The 17,673-nt window shown below is 36.6% G+C and overlaps 1 protein-coding gene across 3 annotated transcripts in view; it reads right to left on the bottom strand.

Annotated features, from left to right (window-relative positions):
* LOC145692940 (uncharacterized) overlaps window positions 1-17,673 on the bottom strand; it is a 110,284-nt gene that overhangs the window by 66,482 nt on the left and 26,129 nt on the right. The window contains exon 1 of one of the 3 annotated variants that reach the window (XM_081768521.1): window positions 12,916-12,936. The exons of 1 other annotated variant lie outside the window; for it this stretch is intronic. The gene's annotated coding sequence lies outside the window, so the exon portion shown is untranslated. Of the gene's footprint in view, window positions 1-1,871; window positions 1,923-12,915; window positions 12,937-17,673 lie in introns of those variants that run through there. One more of the 3 variants, XM_081768524.1, reaches the window with a different exon arrangement.

The raw sequence follows: 17,673 nt of genomic DNA, 5'->3' as shown, positions 1-17,673 counted from the left end.
TGAAACTACATGTTTAAACTTCTATATTGGTAACATTTTATGTCCAAAGGCTGCAAATTTTTAGAGTATCCCCAGTACTTTATCTTATCAGCAAAAACTAATGGACAAAGTTGTAGCCCTAGCCTACTCAGAAAAAAATAACTGGAGGGAGTTTGTCTAAGGAAAAAAAAACTCTTAGAGGAACTTCAAGATGAATTCAAATATTATTTTATCCAATATAAGAGAATTAGTCCCAGAAGCGACAGTCCTATTAGCGACAGGAACTGTTATCTGTTCTATGAGCGACCGATTCATTTACATTGAGATGATGGAAGATGATATGATTCCATCTCGCAAAATATGTTTGCCTCTGGCGTTATTAGCGCCCGAACAACCTTGGTATGAAATATAGTGCCAGCGATACTGTTCGTCAAATATATTTTTCCTCTACTGTGAGCGCAAATAAAACTTATTTTAATTTTGAGTTAGATTTGACATAAACATATCAAATAACTTAACGAAACAACAGGGATATTTCCATGAAAAGTATATTCCTAAAGGTAAAACAATGCAAAAGGTACACAAACTCTTTAAACTACCCCCTCTCCCTATTGTAAGCTACTAAAACGTAAACTAATTACTTACTTTGCCTTCCTCCCTTGTTTTGACTTATACATAAAAGCTTGTCGTGAAGCAATCTGAAATAATCCCTTATAACTAGATGAACTGTTAAGTCCTGCGAGAGATTTGTAACTTGTGTAATAATTTCTTCGAATGCACCGTGTTTTTAGATTTCTTTGATATCCTCAAATGGTGAACACCTTTTTCCATGGGCACCCGATGGGAATGCAGGGTCGCCCCCCCTGGCTCACAAAAATGTATACGTAATATAGCAAACCACGTATATTAAATACCAGATATACCAGACGTGATAGCAACCTTGGAGATGCCCCTCCCTAGAAAATTTTCTTCGGGCGCCCATACCTCTTTCTGATTTCTTTTTTATGCCATAAACATATTCAATCTAAACTTATGCTCCGTATCATTTTAACATGGCATTTTTAATTATATTAGAATCATAGACAAAGGCGAAGCTACTCTAAATATTTAGTCAATTTTCCCCTTGATAGAGTCAATGTATTCATATAAATTAATTCAAAAATATAATATTAGGAAAAATGTATAAAAGATTGTTAATATAATGAGAGCATTCTAACGTATTAAATTGAGGTAGAGCGACATTTTTCATAGTACATTTCATTAGGTTCTAAATCACATTAGCATAAAACAAGTTAAAGAAGAGAGAACCTTATCTTCTTCCATTATCTTAGTATGAACGAATCGGTGACTCATAGGGCAGTTAATAGATCGAATCGGTCGCTCATAGGACAGTTAACAGTTCCTGTCGCTTATAGGACTGTCGCAAGTGGGAAGACACCTTTCTAATACGGCCTTGATTTTATTGTTGTTTTCACAGCATTTTCTTTACAAAAAATTAAAGATTCATATTTATTCTAAGTAAATAAAATAATTTAAGATTGGAAAATAAGTGTCTAAGTTATCAAATGTAATAAAGTATAACTATCAATTTCCAGTTTCTGAACAAATCATATGTCACCAAATGAATATGAGCTTTAGATGTACTGTATATGCGTACAGCACACATAATTTTCGTTTGACCTTCAGCGATTGACATGATTCAGGCCAGTGCTAACTGGTTGAATACACACATCTACTTCGCATGTGAACAGTATCCAAGGTCCTGTGAGATTTAGGTTGGTTAGCCAGATTAACTATTCTATCGAATAACAAGTTACAAGCTTATAAGACCAATTTAATGAGTACATTTGTTAATGTATCGAAATTGACACAAAAAATAAAGAAAATTTTACCTGAAACCAGAGAGGAAAACAAATTTTAACATCACTCAAGCAAGAACTCAATGGTTGCATTGCGTAAGTTAGTATCAAGATTGAGTCATTCACGCTTACGTGGTGCCAGTTCATTCAAAAAATAGTTTTCTATTATCAGTCACAGTTTTAATTTAAATAAACTGATAACCCATTTAAATCTGCTTTTTTTCTTCTTTAGAGCTCTCTCGTTTCTATAGGTTTACAGTTAGCGAGTGCGCCTTTGGGGTAACTAGCGGGCCCGCACTGCAGGGACCCCAGGCCAAAGCGGGGCCTATTTCAGCTTCAAAGATTAGTTGCAATGCTGACACACTGTATCTTCTTGAATAATACATAGAAAGGATTTGACATTATTCAAGAATTTTCAACTGAGAGTGAATTAAATTTTACTTGGTTGCTGGGTAACAATGAGAACAAACTCAAGCTGGAAACCATACAGTAAAATGAAATTTCTGTATAGTACCGGTATGAGAATATACTGACTAGATGGAACACCCAAAGTAAAGTTTTCTATAGCTGTATACATTTTAGTGCCTTCATGAATGGGAGAAGAGGAAAGCCTTTTGATATTTTCGCGGGGGGATGATGCACGCATCTTTAGTTATGCTACTGAGACCTGGGTTCGATTCCTAGTGGGAGCTCATGTAGTAGGGATCCCACGTTAAGCTGTAGATTTACGTTTCATATACCCTCACAGTTGAAAGCTACTCTGATTTAATCTAAATTCTTCTTCTTTTTTTCTTTCTTTCTTTCTTATCATTTATATCTATATGTTTAACCTCGCTTGGTTTTGGTGCGTAAGATCTCGATTCGAATCCAAGTGGGAGAGCTTCGAATCGAACGCGCTCCAGTTGTTCAGATCCGTATTTCAGTTGTAGATCTTGTCATGTACTACTGCTGCATTAAAAAAGGCGTAAATTAATTATCACTTAATCAATAAAAAAAGCAATCCGCGAGCTCATTATCCAAAAAAATCAACGCCAGTGTCGGCTCTTGAGGGAAGTCATATCAGTAAAAATTAACATTTTATTGCTACAAATTACGGATATTAGTACACATTTTAGTGCTGCAAGATGTATACAACAATTAGTACATATTTTAAATTTTCTTCCCTTGGCTTGGGCTGATAAATTGTTAAGTTTTACCGATGTGACCTAAAGAGTCGCCACACTACTTTCCTTATAGTATACATAAAACAGTTACTGGTGCTGGAGTTACAAGGTGACACAAATCGAGAAACAACTTTCAATGAACGCAAGGACTATGCAACTAACGCGTCCCTTTTCATTTCCAAAATGACGAAATGTAATTTATAGTTTTACGTCTTACACTTATGCCCTTTATGTTAAAGGAGAGAGAAGTAACTACATTTAAAAGTTATGAAATTTTTAATGGAATGACAATGTTGGAAGATACGGGAGAACCCCTAGATAATCCACCAAAAGCTCGCATGGTAGGGGATCAAAATGAAATGAAATTTCTGATGAAACGTCCTAATTTTTATGCACGAGGCTAAAGGAGACAGTGATTATATTGTATGAAATGGAGAAAGTAGAACGAGACGGGAGAACTCCGAAAAAAACCAGGCACACGATAATTGTCCATCACAAAATCATTTGGCGCGAGCTGGGAGTGAACCAGGGACCCTATTCATCTGTTATATTAAACATGAAGAGATCAGCGAAGAAGCATCGTGAATGGTAACTTCTCAATTTCTAGTGAATAACTTGAGAGCAGTAGCGTATTGAAGATGGGTTGGTGGAGGCTGAAACCCCCTCTCAGTTTTTCATATACTCAGGTAATAGAAAGGATTTTTATTTTCTTAAAATTTGGAGCTTGAGCAACTCTTTGTGTGGAGGAGTGTTATATACAGGATGGTTGTAAATTCAATGCATATTTTTAATTTAGAATATCCTAGAAACTATCAGCTCTAGCTGGCTGTTTACTAATGTGAACTTTACCATTTGCAAATGATCAGAAGTTGATCCAGTGGAAAACACAAAATGGCTGGTATATACACTGTAGAAGACAGAGTAAAATTGCCGCCACGTATGAAGTTTGGAGGTCAGTGGCGCAAGTGGAGAGATGGAGAAGGCAAGAGCGAGGTAAGAATGCAACGCTTAACCTTAAGGCAATAATAAATAATAATTAAAAAAAAAACTATTACAGTATAAGAAATTAATGACAATGTGTTAGATGCAAGTCGATCTGTACGGCCCTCAATATCCAAATCGGAAGACAATGTGAATGTTGTTCAAGATATGTCTGAGCGTAGCCTTTCGAAGTCCACAAGACAAGCTGATAGGGAAACGGGATTGTCAAATCACACGGTAATGACCATTTTAAAAAATAAATTACATTTTCGACCTTGGAAGCCACATTACGTTCATGAACTTTGATGAGGACTGCGAACGGAATTTTGTCTGATTATGCTTGGTTGGGGAGATGTTTATCCAGATTTGTACTACAATATCTTGTGGTCTGATGAAACGGTGTTTCACGTCGCAGGTTTTGTGAACCGTCACAATTGTCATTATTGGTCACATTTCGATCCAAATGTAACGGTGGAAAAAATGCAATCAAGACCAAAGGTAACTGTCTGGTTTGGAATGACGTCTACCAGATTCATTAGTCCATACTTGCTACGCAACACCATGAATGGTGAATGATACTTAGAGATGCTTCGAACGTATATATGGCCTGTGGTTCAAGAATGGGAAAAGTGGAAGGGAACTGCTGTTCATGCAAGATGGAGCTCCGCCCCACTACGTAATTCCAGTGAGAGAATGGCTTGATGACAATTTCCCTGGCAGATGAATTGACCGCCGGGGACCGAAAGAATGGCCTGCATGCAGTCCCGATCTACCTCATGCGACTTCTTCCTTTGGGGTTGGGCATAGGAACAAGTGTACAAGTTAAAACAAAGGGATATTAACAGTCTTGAACAAAATATCTGTGAAGTGTTTGCAAATGATCCAGTTGACATGCTAAGAAGAGCCGTGGGTTCTGTTCCTAAAAGATTCCAGAAGTATGTGGAAAATGTGGATGCATATGTTAGAATGTAATTTAATAAATAAATGGTACACCTTAATAATGTAACCAACGAAAATAAAACTGTAATAGGTTGTGTACTTTTTGAAATACTCATTGTTACAAATAAGTACTAAGTTTACAACCACCCTGTATACTATGGCATCACCCCCATGCCGTAAGCGTAGGTGGATCACAGATGGGCAACTAGCGATATCTCGCCAAAAATTGGCGGCCCAGCAGCGACGATCCGCGGTGGTCCCACTTCCGTTTTGAAAATTATATCACCAGCGGCAGAGGCGCGACGAAACGCCAATGAACAACAAAATTACTCCCCCAAAATATGTTAAATCGCCTATATGCGTAATTTGTTACATTGAGGTGAGTCTAAAAAACACTAACAAAAAGTAAAAAACAAATTACCACGAGATAGGCGCGAACCACTAAGTTTTGGATAACTAGGTGCGTGCTCTTTCGATTTGGCCACGGAGGCAACGAAGGAAACGAAGCTTGTAGAGAGATAAACCGTTGACGTCTTTCTAATTTGGCTAACCGTGTATATTCGACGATAACCGCTTGGGATCAGATAAAATCCGCTCGCCTTGTAATTTTACAACAAAATGACGCGCGTCTATTTACTTTATTTCATTGTTCTCCCATATTCACTATCCAATGATCTGCGACAGTTGCCATCTAAAGTCGTAAAGTTATACGCACTCATCTCAAGATTTTTCACTTCATGATGTAGAGACAGGGCACAGGGGTTACTCTTGATTCCTGGAGCTCATTTTAGGAACAGTTTGTCAGGAAAAAATAATATACATTAATAACCGCTTGTACATGACTGGCGATAGTCCGTGTTGGTCCCTTCGCGATTTCCTGAGACGAATCGAAGGAGTGCGGTCCGAAATGAAGTCCTGGGTGCTACGCGGTGGCAACTTCAACATTCCGACTCTAGATATCTCTTTCGACTCGACGAAACCCTGCCACCAGTGGCAAACTAGCGGCAATGCTTCAACGCGTCGCTATAGCGTCGATCCACATTTACCGACAAGTGGACCACTAGGTGTTGGCGACGTTTACGGCATGGAGACATTACTTTTAAATGTAAAGAAAATTAATTGCTCTCCTTCCTTCAAGCCTTCGACTAGTCTGCAAATTATCTGCATGCTGGTGACATCTATTAGCACGCTTGCGAACTATTAGGAGCATGACTAACGGACTGAAGTATTTCGCTTTTATAATAAGAATCTAAATGGACCGCAGCATATATTTATCCAGGCGAGGCGAGGAGATGGAGCGGGTCTTTTTATTGAAATGAAAGATAGTTGGACATGTATAACGATTTGAGTATTCTTCTAATTCCAGAGGATATTTGCATTTGGGTGTATATATATATATATATATATATATATATATATATATATATATATATATATATATATATATATATATATACATCAACCGTACATACATTAATTCGGTAATTCAATTCCTCTCAGATCCGTTTCCGCATGTTTTCATCAAGAGTTTGCACTTGGAGTTTATGGATATCTCTGGTTAAGGTTGGTTTGTACACAATATCTTTGAGATGTCTCACAGAGAAAAATCCAAGGAATTTAAGTCCAGCAATCTTGGTGACCAAAGTAAAAGCTGTGATCACGGTGAGTAGCCCGCCCAACTCAGTGGTGCGGCAGTCTCTCATTAAGATAATTCGTAAAAGTGGCGAGGAGATCCATCCAGTTTTGATAGAGTTTATACTGTCATGTTCAAGCTGTTTCATAAGCCACGTAATAAGCACATGTAGAAATGTTTCTCTAAAACTCAGTTTCTTCGGTGAAGAAGCACAGGCGGTACACTTTGAAAGCTGAAATGACGCAAACCATACTTGGTTTTGGTGAATTACGCATAACTTACGATTTTATGAAAGTTCTTAGTCCCCCAGATACTGTTTGATTACTCTTGCCATCATATGCGAAGTAGTCTTATCACTGAAACACAGTTTGTTCAAAATATCATCGACACTGCACAACTCTTCGAATGACTCACAAACTTCTATCCTCATTAACCCTCCAATTGGCAATGTATCCTTAGGGATACATAATTTTTCTGAATATTTTTGTTACTTTGTGACTATCTATTCTTGGCAATGAATCCTATAGGATATATTACATCACAGCCTTGTCTAAATAAAACATGTAACTAAAATGTGCAATTATGTCTTATTTTACAACTATTTGACATGCGGTATTTTTTTCTGAACATCGCAAGTCTTCTTGCCAAGAAAGGGGTTGTGCTACATGTTGTAATAACTGTGCTCGACAGGGATACATCTATAAACGTATGCGCACTACACAGTTGTTCGAGATATTTGAAGTTTTTTCGACCAATTCTCGCTGCAGACTTTAGAGGGTTGCGGTGAAAACAAGGTCGAATTTTCTCGACATCTGCTTCAGACGTGGAAGGCCTACTAGACGGTTTTCCCTTGCAAATGCATCCTGTTATCGTAAATTGTTATCCTTTGATGGTTGTTATTTACGAAGTTTTGTACGAAACTCACATTGAACACACACAATATGAAATTGTAGAACACAAAATGTTTAATCGGCACCACTGGTAGGCATCTGGCAAGTTCACACTCTACCACCTCGGAAAAATTTTCTAACTATTATCACCATGTAAAACAAAATTCTAAGACGCGTCGAAAGTATTTCCATACAGTTTTAATCGTCGAAAGATTTTAACCCTTTTCTGACGACTTAAAGTAAGTTTGAGTAATTCCGGACAGTCGCTGAATCCGGACATCCTAAGCTTACGATAATACTGTCCCCTCTCATGTGTAATGTGGAGACTTGTTGTGATGCCTATTCGAAGCACCGCACCTTCCATCAGTTCAGTGTTGAGTAGGAAGTGCAAAGAGTGTTATACGTAATTTCGGCGGTGGGGGAAAGAAGAAGAAATAGAAAAGTTCATGCACGTTTTTTTGACCTGATGTAACTTTTTAATGGAATATGTTAAGGTTTTACACAGAAGTGGTTGTCAGCAAATGGTTAAGTAAGACATATATCGAAGCGAAGACCCTACTTTACTCGTTGCATATTGGAAGAATTCTATTACTTTGCGAGTGCCTGCTCAACGCGTGCTCAAGTGTACAGTGCTCAAAACGGGCGAATCCGGACGTTTAGTGAAGGGTGAATTCGGACATGTTTATTACGTAAGCTGAATCCGGACAATGTGATTAATTGAACTAAGAGGATTCAGAACACTCTCTCTTCTCTCGCTTTTCACGTTTATGAGTGTGAAATAGTACGTGAGGTCTATTGCTTATATGTAGCGTCTATTAATTTTTGCCATAAATGGACTCCGAGGAATTACCAGAAAAAGCTATAAAATTATCTTAGGAACTACAAACACAAGTAAATTACAAAATGTTAATCATAAGGTGCTTAAAAATTCTACACTACTGAATGGCCACATCATCAGGTATATTCCCATTTGATTCGCAACAAGTTCGGAAACACGAATTTCTTTTGTCGAATGAACATGATCCGCCAGTAGCTGGAAACAATTCCTCTTCTGTCATCAGACTTATCCTCAAACACGTCTCAATCGCCTTCAGAGTCCTCAGTTAAACAATTCATATCTTTTCCTGCTATTGCTTCTTCGAAACCCACATCCGAAAGGCCAGACGTTGCAAAAAGATGAAGTGTCACGAATTGCAGTTTGTTTCAAATTGTATCCTCAAACACAATGGAAGGTATGGATGAAAACAACTGTGGATTTTGTGGGAAGAATTATTATTATGCACCATCATCAAGCAAATACGGTTCCTGGGTGTGCTGTACTGTGTGTAAGACCTGGTTTCATGAAAGATGTGTTGCAGGTGATAAGGAACTGTATTTTATCTGTGGATGATGTGTCTGAATTATGACTAGTGCTTCACGAAACTGGCAGACGTCATTAACGCAATAATAATAATAATAATAATAATAATAATAATAATAATAATAATAATAATAATAATAATAATAATAATAAATGCTAGTCTCAGTGCACACATATTATACATTTTGGTAATAATCTAGTTGTTACTTGCAAAAAAAAAAAAATAGTAGTACAATGTAGTTCTAATGGAAACAAATGTGATTACTATGTTTAATGATTAAACGCTATTAGTTACACTACTGCGCGTTTAGCTTACAATTTCAACACTAAAGAAATTAGTATAGAAATTACTATATTTTCGTAATTTGTATGTATTTATCATATATGTGTATATATATTCTGTACTTATCGTGTTAGAATGTTATTGTAGCAAGATAGTAAGCTAAAATATACCTATCATGTATATATCTTCCTTCCAAGTTCAGTGTCCGGAATCGCCAACCTACTGTCCGGATTCACCCTTCCAAATTTGCAAATCAAAGATTTCATCAACTTTCAGAAAATTATTTTTTATTTCTTAACATGCCATTCCAGGAAAACTATTTCAGTTGTACATGCATACCAACATATCATTAAATAATATGACGAAGTATTGGATATTTTCGTTAAGAGGGGTAGTAGTAAAAGAAAGAAACATCAGAACTGTCTAGATTCACCCAAACTTACCCTATATTTTTCTTGCTATAATTTGATATAATATTAAATTATAGTAAATTGAGGGTATATTAGAGTGTATAAATTTTTTTTTTGCTTCTATCGTTGCTCAACAATGCTGAGGGGGGAAAGGGATATATATATATATATATATATAGAGAGAGAGAGAGAGAGAGAGAGAGAGAGAGGTAAAAAATAAAATTTCGTAAATAAAGATATTCTTATAGGCTATGCAAGTACTAAAAAATCATTTTGATTTTGTTACTAATTGCATCCATATTGATGACGTCATACGAAGTGGAAATGTCAGAAAATAACAATGAAATATGAGCAGACTATAAAAAAACCATCATATAAAGCCATCGCAATTTCAAGAAAGGGTGTTTATAAACTTACATTTTGAAGGTGTTGTATTTGATTATAACATGTTCATTGAGTTATGATATTTGCGTAGCCATTACGACAAAAATTGAAAAAAAAACTTCACACTAAGACTGCAATTCTAAAGCATGTAAGCACCCGAAGCGGAATGATATTTAAAGCAGCAATAAAATTAGCATCAAATACATGAAGGTGTGTTCATCACAATTACTACAAATACGACTTTAAAAGCTTCTAAACATCTCCTTTTTCTTTCCAGTGTTGTCGAATTTTTGTGACATTTGCGGTTTTCGGTTTTTGAGAAAACCGAACCGAAAACGCAAATGCGGTTTTTAAAACCGAAACCGCAAAGGCGGTTTCTGAAACCGAAACCGCAGAAGTGGACACTTCTATCGTGTAATTTTCCTCTTATACTAACATTTAGAGCTGTATTGATTATATATTATACCAGAAGGGTATACCAAGTTACCAGACAAAGCAGTTCGTCCTGCAGCCAAGTTGGCAAAAAACAAAATATTGCTGATTATATGGCAACTCAACATCAATTCCTGACGTGATCAGGATAACTTAACGCTTAGAAACTTGCGATGTTGAAAACAACGCCAAACTACTAACCTATTGTTTATCCTAGTTTGCTGAAAAAGAAAAGAGAAAAAGCATGATGGCCTTTCGCAAGGTATAAGATCCTGGAATTAGAATCATAGATGAAGGATCAGATCCTTAATTTGTGTTAAGGATCAATTCCTTAATCTGTGTTCAAATATCCCCCTATTTGGATATCTTGGAGGAGAATGTCTTGCGAGTAACTATTGACTAAGCACAGCAATGTAAGAAAGATAGCTAGGGCAGAAAGGAAAGTAAGAATAACATAAAGAATATGCTACACGGTCAAAAAAAATTAGAAAATCTCAAGGAAGTACTGAAACAAAAATATATACAGTAATCTACATTTGGTAGGAATTTGAGAACTTAGGTGAGAAGGGGAAAAAACGACGGATAAGATGTAGGATGTTTTAAACAGATAATGAGGGCGGAGGGGAAGATGGGCGAGGTTTTAATTTTTGGATGGCTATCCGAGAAAAGTAGTGATAGTAGAGTTTGTAGATGATAAGATTAAGATACTCAGACTCAAAGGAAATACTCCAATCACAGCGCTCTCAACTGAAAAAAAAATAGAGGAAAAGTCATGATAAAATAAAATAAATACATAATTTAAAAAAACATTGAGAGAAAGTGGAGGTACGCTTAATCATTATAGAAGATTCTATTAAATGTTTTTGCTGATCTATTGACCTACTCGTCTGCCTTTGATGTAGAAGGTCCCTGGGTAGACTCTCGATGCGAGAGTCTACTAAATCTCAAATCTCACTTTAACATCAGATTCAAATCTCACTTTAACCCTCCATCGCACGCGTACTTAATTGTAACATCAAGTCACACACGCGGAGTCTCACTCCGCAATATGTAATAATATTTTTTTTAATGTGTATTTTGTTTTGAAGATATTTTAAATTGTTGAATATTTTCTTTTAAATGTTTTTGACACTTGCCAACGTATATTTTACAGTATAAACTCCTTTGAACAGTTCTAATATTTTATTACTCTACCTGACTTAGCCAAATCTAAGTGATACGAGGGTTTGTTGCATTACTCATAGTACTGAACTTCTGTTTGGCCGTCCTGTCATCTGGTTAATGTACGGCTAGCCTAAAGATTGAACGAATGGTGCAGATTGGAAAGAAATTGGCCCGCAGGATGGTCACTACAGTCACCTAACCTCAATCCCATGCATTTTGATATATCGGTATGGTTTTTATATTTCCTAGACTAAAAGACCGGCTCACCCCATGAAAATTTACAGTACAGGGCGAGCCAAAAGTCAGCTTACAGTGTTACAACATATGCCACATCCCTACCTTCCAATTAAAAAAAATAAATAAATAAAATTATATTCAAAATGGTGGACTTCAAGACAGCGGTCGTGGTCACGTGTGTTTGTTATGTTCACCACCCTCACTCATCATCTATGCCCAACAGACTTTTCTGTTACATTACTGTCACTTAACTTTTGGCTCACACTGTATATTTTCAGTTATATGAGCTGTATATGTGATTGTGTATGTACTTCTTGCTAAAAAATCAGAATTAATTAAATAATAGGACAGAAAGTAGATTATTTCTATTGGTGACTAATAAAAGTGGGATCTTTTTAAATATCACAAAAATTACATTGACTTATATTTCGGAGAGAAACCGAAACATTTGGAGATAAGAACAGGGGTAAAGTGGGGAGGAAGGGGGAAGAATGTCGTTCCCCAATTTCCAAAATAACTATGGCGTCCCCACTTCCTAAAAAGTTACAACGGACAAAGATAGGCACGGGGGACGGCATGACGTCATGCGCCCCCTTACTTTTTCAGATCCACTTTTATCCCTGGTTAAGAACTATTCCTTGAGGCAAAATATGTAAATCTGAGGTTGTCTAGCCTAAACTGGAAAGTCTGGGAGCCCAATATCATGGGGAATTTTGAAATCTGAAGTATATGTTGTGAAAATCAGAGCTCTGGATTCTGGAGAATTTCTTAGAGAAGATAATTACAACATTAACTGCTATACATTCTCGTAAGCTGAAAATAGATCAAAGAAATACGGAACACTTGTGGAAGTCTGCTGAGATATCTAAAATGGCGTATGATGTATCATGAAACACATTGACTCTAAAGTAATCCACTGTTTACCAGTTTTCCTACTTACTCCAGACATTATATAAACGAGCCCAGCATTTCACACACGCAAACAGACACACATGCACAAAACTGTAACCAACAAGTGTGTGTGTGTGTGTGTGTGTGTGTGTGTGTGTGTGTGTGTGTGTGTGTGTGTGTGTGTGTTTGTGTGTGTGAAAGCTGTGACCTATTTCTATATTATATCATGTGTCTGAGTCTACTAAACAATTTATTTCGATAAGAAACAAAAACCTTCGCACTTAGTGCTCCTTAAAATATGCACCCTTACCTTCATGTTGTAATTGGGTTGTAAACGTCATTATGTACTCCTGATCTTTATGGAAACCCCACAAAAACACTAAAAAAATAAATACACTGTATTGAGCTGTTTCGATCACTCAGTGCGTGCCTGATGATAGATATCTCAGATTTAAAAGCACATTTCTGATAAGAAGGCGAAGATTATACTTGAGAAAGAAGAAGAAGAAGAAGAAGAAGAAAAACTATTTTCTTGAAGCGGTTAAGTTACGTCTTCGCAGACGTTAAACAAACTTTAACAAGCAAGTCTCGCACATTTCGTTAGTTTAGTGGACACAATCAATAATATGTTGGTTTGTGAACACGTGAAAAGTACAACCTTGAGATCACAGGCTATCAGTGTAGTCTTCCGTTTTATATTACATGTGATTGTACCGGAAACAGTAATAATAATAATTATTAAAATAGACGGACCATTTTACGCTAATAACAAACAACGATGAACTTTACAAGGGTCATTACAGAGAGACTAAAGTTGTTTATTATTAATATTACTTTTTGATATTATTCGTCAAATGTATATAGATCACTATTATTATTATTATTATTATTATTATTATTATTATTATTATTATTATTATTATTATTATTATTATTATTATTATTATTATTAGTGAAGTTAGATTATCATTGGGTATGTTGAAGTTGTCCGAAAGAAGGATTGTTGTTGATTTCAAAATGTTGCACTCAATTCTTCATGATAATTTGAATTTATTGTCAATGGTAACTTTGCATGTAATTAGCTATCATATAAGAAATCCCAAAATTTTAAATCATTCACTGGCTCAATGACGTACCCATATATAAATCTCTGTCAACGGCTAATGATCTTGCTAATATTATTGACATTTTTGAACAGAATTTCAGTATTATTTAAAGGCATTTGTATTCTTATTTTATAAGCAGCTGAGAGCAGTGCCATGCCGTGGAAAACCAGCGCCCGGGGCGAGAGTATACGACGGCGCCCCATGCATATATTCCAAGTATTTTTCCTCTTTTTCCTTTTTTATCCCGAATTTTCCGCCCCCTTTCTTCAATGCCCTTTCTTCTTTCGGGGCCATTACACAGTGGTCGAAAACTGGGAAAAAGAGGTCAAAAATTGATTTTGTCAACTTCACCGCCTATGAAATTGGTATTGATATTTGATTACAAGTATCTCTTCTGCTTCTAAACCCGGAATTTCAGGACATATTTTCGCTGTCCATAAAATGCATGTAAACATGAACAAATAAAAGCGCCGAAAAATAAGTAAAAAATAAACTAATTCTGAGGTCGATGAAAGCGGTTGAATAGTACATTGGACTCAAATACTGTGTTTTGTGAAGAGTTTTATTTGCTATCCATTCTGATATCATTTATATGATAGCCTTGTTAGTGTTACCGAAAAGTTACATATATGCTTATGTTAGTAGCTCTGCAGTCTAAGCTTATCCTTGCTTATCTGCAAAATAAGGTTTATTGAGTTGACCATGAGTAGTACAAAGGTTAGGCATCGGAAGTAGCAGCTGAAGGACTCAGCCCCATTTGACTCGAAATGCGTGATGAGTAATGTTGTGGTCACAATCGAGTCCGCTATCTGAGCCCTACGAAGGGAAAAGGCATATTGTTTTGTACGTAATTTGGGTTGCCCTTCGTTCCTGTGTCAAAGGTGTAGTGAAAGCATCATACATATTGCAGTGATGAACTATTAGTCATGTGGAGCTGCTGTATATTACACGTCAGTGCAGTAGTATATAAGAAGATTCTATACTGAATCTTTTAATCTGACCGAAACAACGTAATCTTGAACTAAATTACATTCCAATAAGTATTAGTGTTTCTTCGAAGACGGTGCGGGTGAAAAACCGCGAACTTTAATTTTGTATCCTAAGGTCAAACACACGTTTATTTTAAATCGTCTTTTTATTAGCTGCACATACAATTAGAGGGAGAGCAAATTCAACCTGTAACCGCTTCTTGGATGCATATTAATATCTGTCATAATTTGGTACTGGCTAAGGATGTCCAATTCACATAAGGCATCAACATGTTACGTTTTCAATTTATAAACTGCATGTATGATTCACGATGGTGGATTTAAAGATGGCGGCTTTCATTGTTCTGTATCCTCCCCAATTTTTCCTCAACTTTATTACTCCCCTACATTGTTCCTTTGATTATATTTTGCAGTATTTGACATTTATGCGAGGGCTTACCACACTTTTGGATGACCCTGTATATATAACTGCACGTATTGCAACAGGAGTTTTTCGAATCACTTTCGCAGTAGTTGCAATCGATTTAGAAAGGACAATTACGTATAGAACGATAGAGAGACGTCCGTCAACTTCTATTATTTCGGAATAAACTATTTTTGTCCGCTTTTTACAAGTTTCCGACCACTGTGCGTCGCCCCGCTCGCCCCTTCACGGCACGGTACTGGGTGAGAGTATTACCTTCCTTTTGTTATATAAGATTTGATTTATATATGATTTCTGTGATCCTTTTTTGTGCGTGTCTTAATTGTATCCATTTCTACATTACCTTTATTTTCACCATTCGTATGTATTTTTATTTTTATTTTATAGAAACTGTAATTGGACAAATAAGTTTGTAATTTCCAGTTTATTATTATTATTATTATTATTTGCACTGTGTATATTATAAGAAGAGAGCTAGCAAAACTTTCAATCATGAGAACTCCGGGCAGGGCCGTCGCGTGGGTTGTAGGCGCCCGGGGCGAAAATTCCCAGGCGTCCCCCCCCCCCAGTGTGTTATGAGAAACAACCCGAGTTTATTCTGTACTCCTAGATTTAAATATGGAACGTAAGATAAAAGAAGTTGACATTATGTCAACATTTTAAAATGAATGGAAAATATATATATTTTTTTTAATGTTTGTTGGGCACGACAGCGATATGTATTGTTGACATTGTAATGGTTGATAAGGACGTAGCCAGTATATCGACTCAGGCACACCGGAAAAGGGGGTCTGGGAATACCCCACCTCCAAGTACCCGAGGTACCTCTCGAAACTTTTTGTTAAAAAAATAAACCTTAAAATTGCATTGTAATTATTTTTTTCAAATTTAGTAGGGAGGAACCGTTGAGTTCTCTCTAGTACAGAATTGAAGAACTGCAAAAGTAGTTTATTCTGTTATTGATTGGAAACTACATGCAAAGTTGCATTTGTGATAGGCCTATTAACTGGTTACTATCAAGTGGTATCAAACTAAGCAGATAATTGTAGTAATGCAGTTATGGTGGTATTACTTAAGCATTTCTTGGATAGAATAGGAATAAAGAAATGTTATTGAATTCTACTGAAGTATCTTCAGTTTGAACCAAACCAGTGGCGTAGCAGCTGCCCCCGCAACCTCCGCAGTGCGGGGGGCCCCGAAGTCTTGCGATGAATAAAGATTTAAAGAAGTAGAACTTCAACCTTACTTCTATCGGCTTTACAACTAGGGCCCCTTCTCTATACTTTGCGGAGGGGCCCGCAAAAGTGTGCTACGCCACTCAACCAAACTCATACGGATAAGAAGTAAGTGCTAGCAGATCTCTGTCAGTTATCCAAGATAAAAAAAAAAAAACTCTTCTCACAGAAGGCTGGAGAGAGTTCTATTTGAATAATCCCAGACGATGTTGTACATTATCAGTAATTTTACTTAGCCGTTGCCTGATCATTATTAAAATATTTGAATTTAACATTATTTTCCTTTTAAAAAAACATTTACCAACATAATCTGAATTCCTTGAATTTTGTTGACTTGTCGTCCCGGCGCCCCCCTGACGCGACGGCCCTGACTCCGGGATTTTCATTCAAGCACCAGTTGAGCTCATAGCCCTAAATATTGATCGAGAAGACATGTTAATTTAAATTTTATAACATCATGGCTCTTGACACAACATACTTAATTAAAAATACTTTTTAATTTATTAGTAATATTTAGGTATAAAAAAGGTATTATTTAGAAATAATCAGACAGATAACAACTGTAAATGTGCCAAAATGATACTTTACGATTGCTCGTAAATGCAATTAATCACAAATTTTGCTTTGGAAGTAGTGGAAGTCCTATTGATTCCTCGTCTTGCTACGCCTTGACTACTGAAACAGTGTAGTAATAATTACCGCATAAAGTCAGCACTAATTTCTTATGTTCGTAAGACAAAATATCCGTATCAATTCCCTTGAAACTGTGATGAGTGTTTTACAAGTATAATAACGTATATATCGTACTAATATTTATCTCCAATACGGTGGAGAATTGTGGCAAAAAAAAAAAAAAAAAAAAAAAAGCAAGAAGAAAAATTTCCATGAGAATTCGAATCTATGAAGTCCGATTTTCATTCAAGCACCAGGCACTAGTTTGGTTGCATAGTTCCCATTTTCATTCTCTTTTCTTACCTTGACAAGCGCTAAAGGGGAGCCAGCAAGAGGTCTCTGACAGATCCCAGTGACGTTGCCACTACTCACGTGTCAAGCCTTTTTTCGGTGCATCTATAATGGCAACTTAATTAATGGTGTAAGACAGTGACCGGGGTTGGTGGCATTAGTACCAAAGTAGGGGCTGCATTCCCTCCCCCCCCCCCCCCCCGCATGTGGAAAGACACGTCAGAGACCATATCTTGTTGGCCCTGTTATAGCTGCGCTAGAGTTGGGGGAATTAGAACTTTGACTCGGACACGATGCCTTAACTAATCTAGACCTTTCTGGTGCGAAGCCCCGAAGACTTTCTGCCATGCA

Source organism: Thermobia domestica, chromosome 8 (assembly GCF_964235325.1).
Source record: "Thermobia domestica chromosome 8, izTheDome1.hap1.1, whole genome shotgun sequence".
In the NCBI taxonomy this organism is placed as follows: domain Eukaryota; kingdom Metazoa; phylum Arthropoda; class Insecta; order Zygentoma; family Lepismatidae; genus Thermobia; species Thermobia domestica.
Note: the sequence above shows the minus strand (reverse complement) of the source record. Positions and strands in the feature narration are given on the sequence as shown.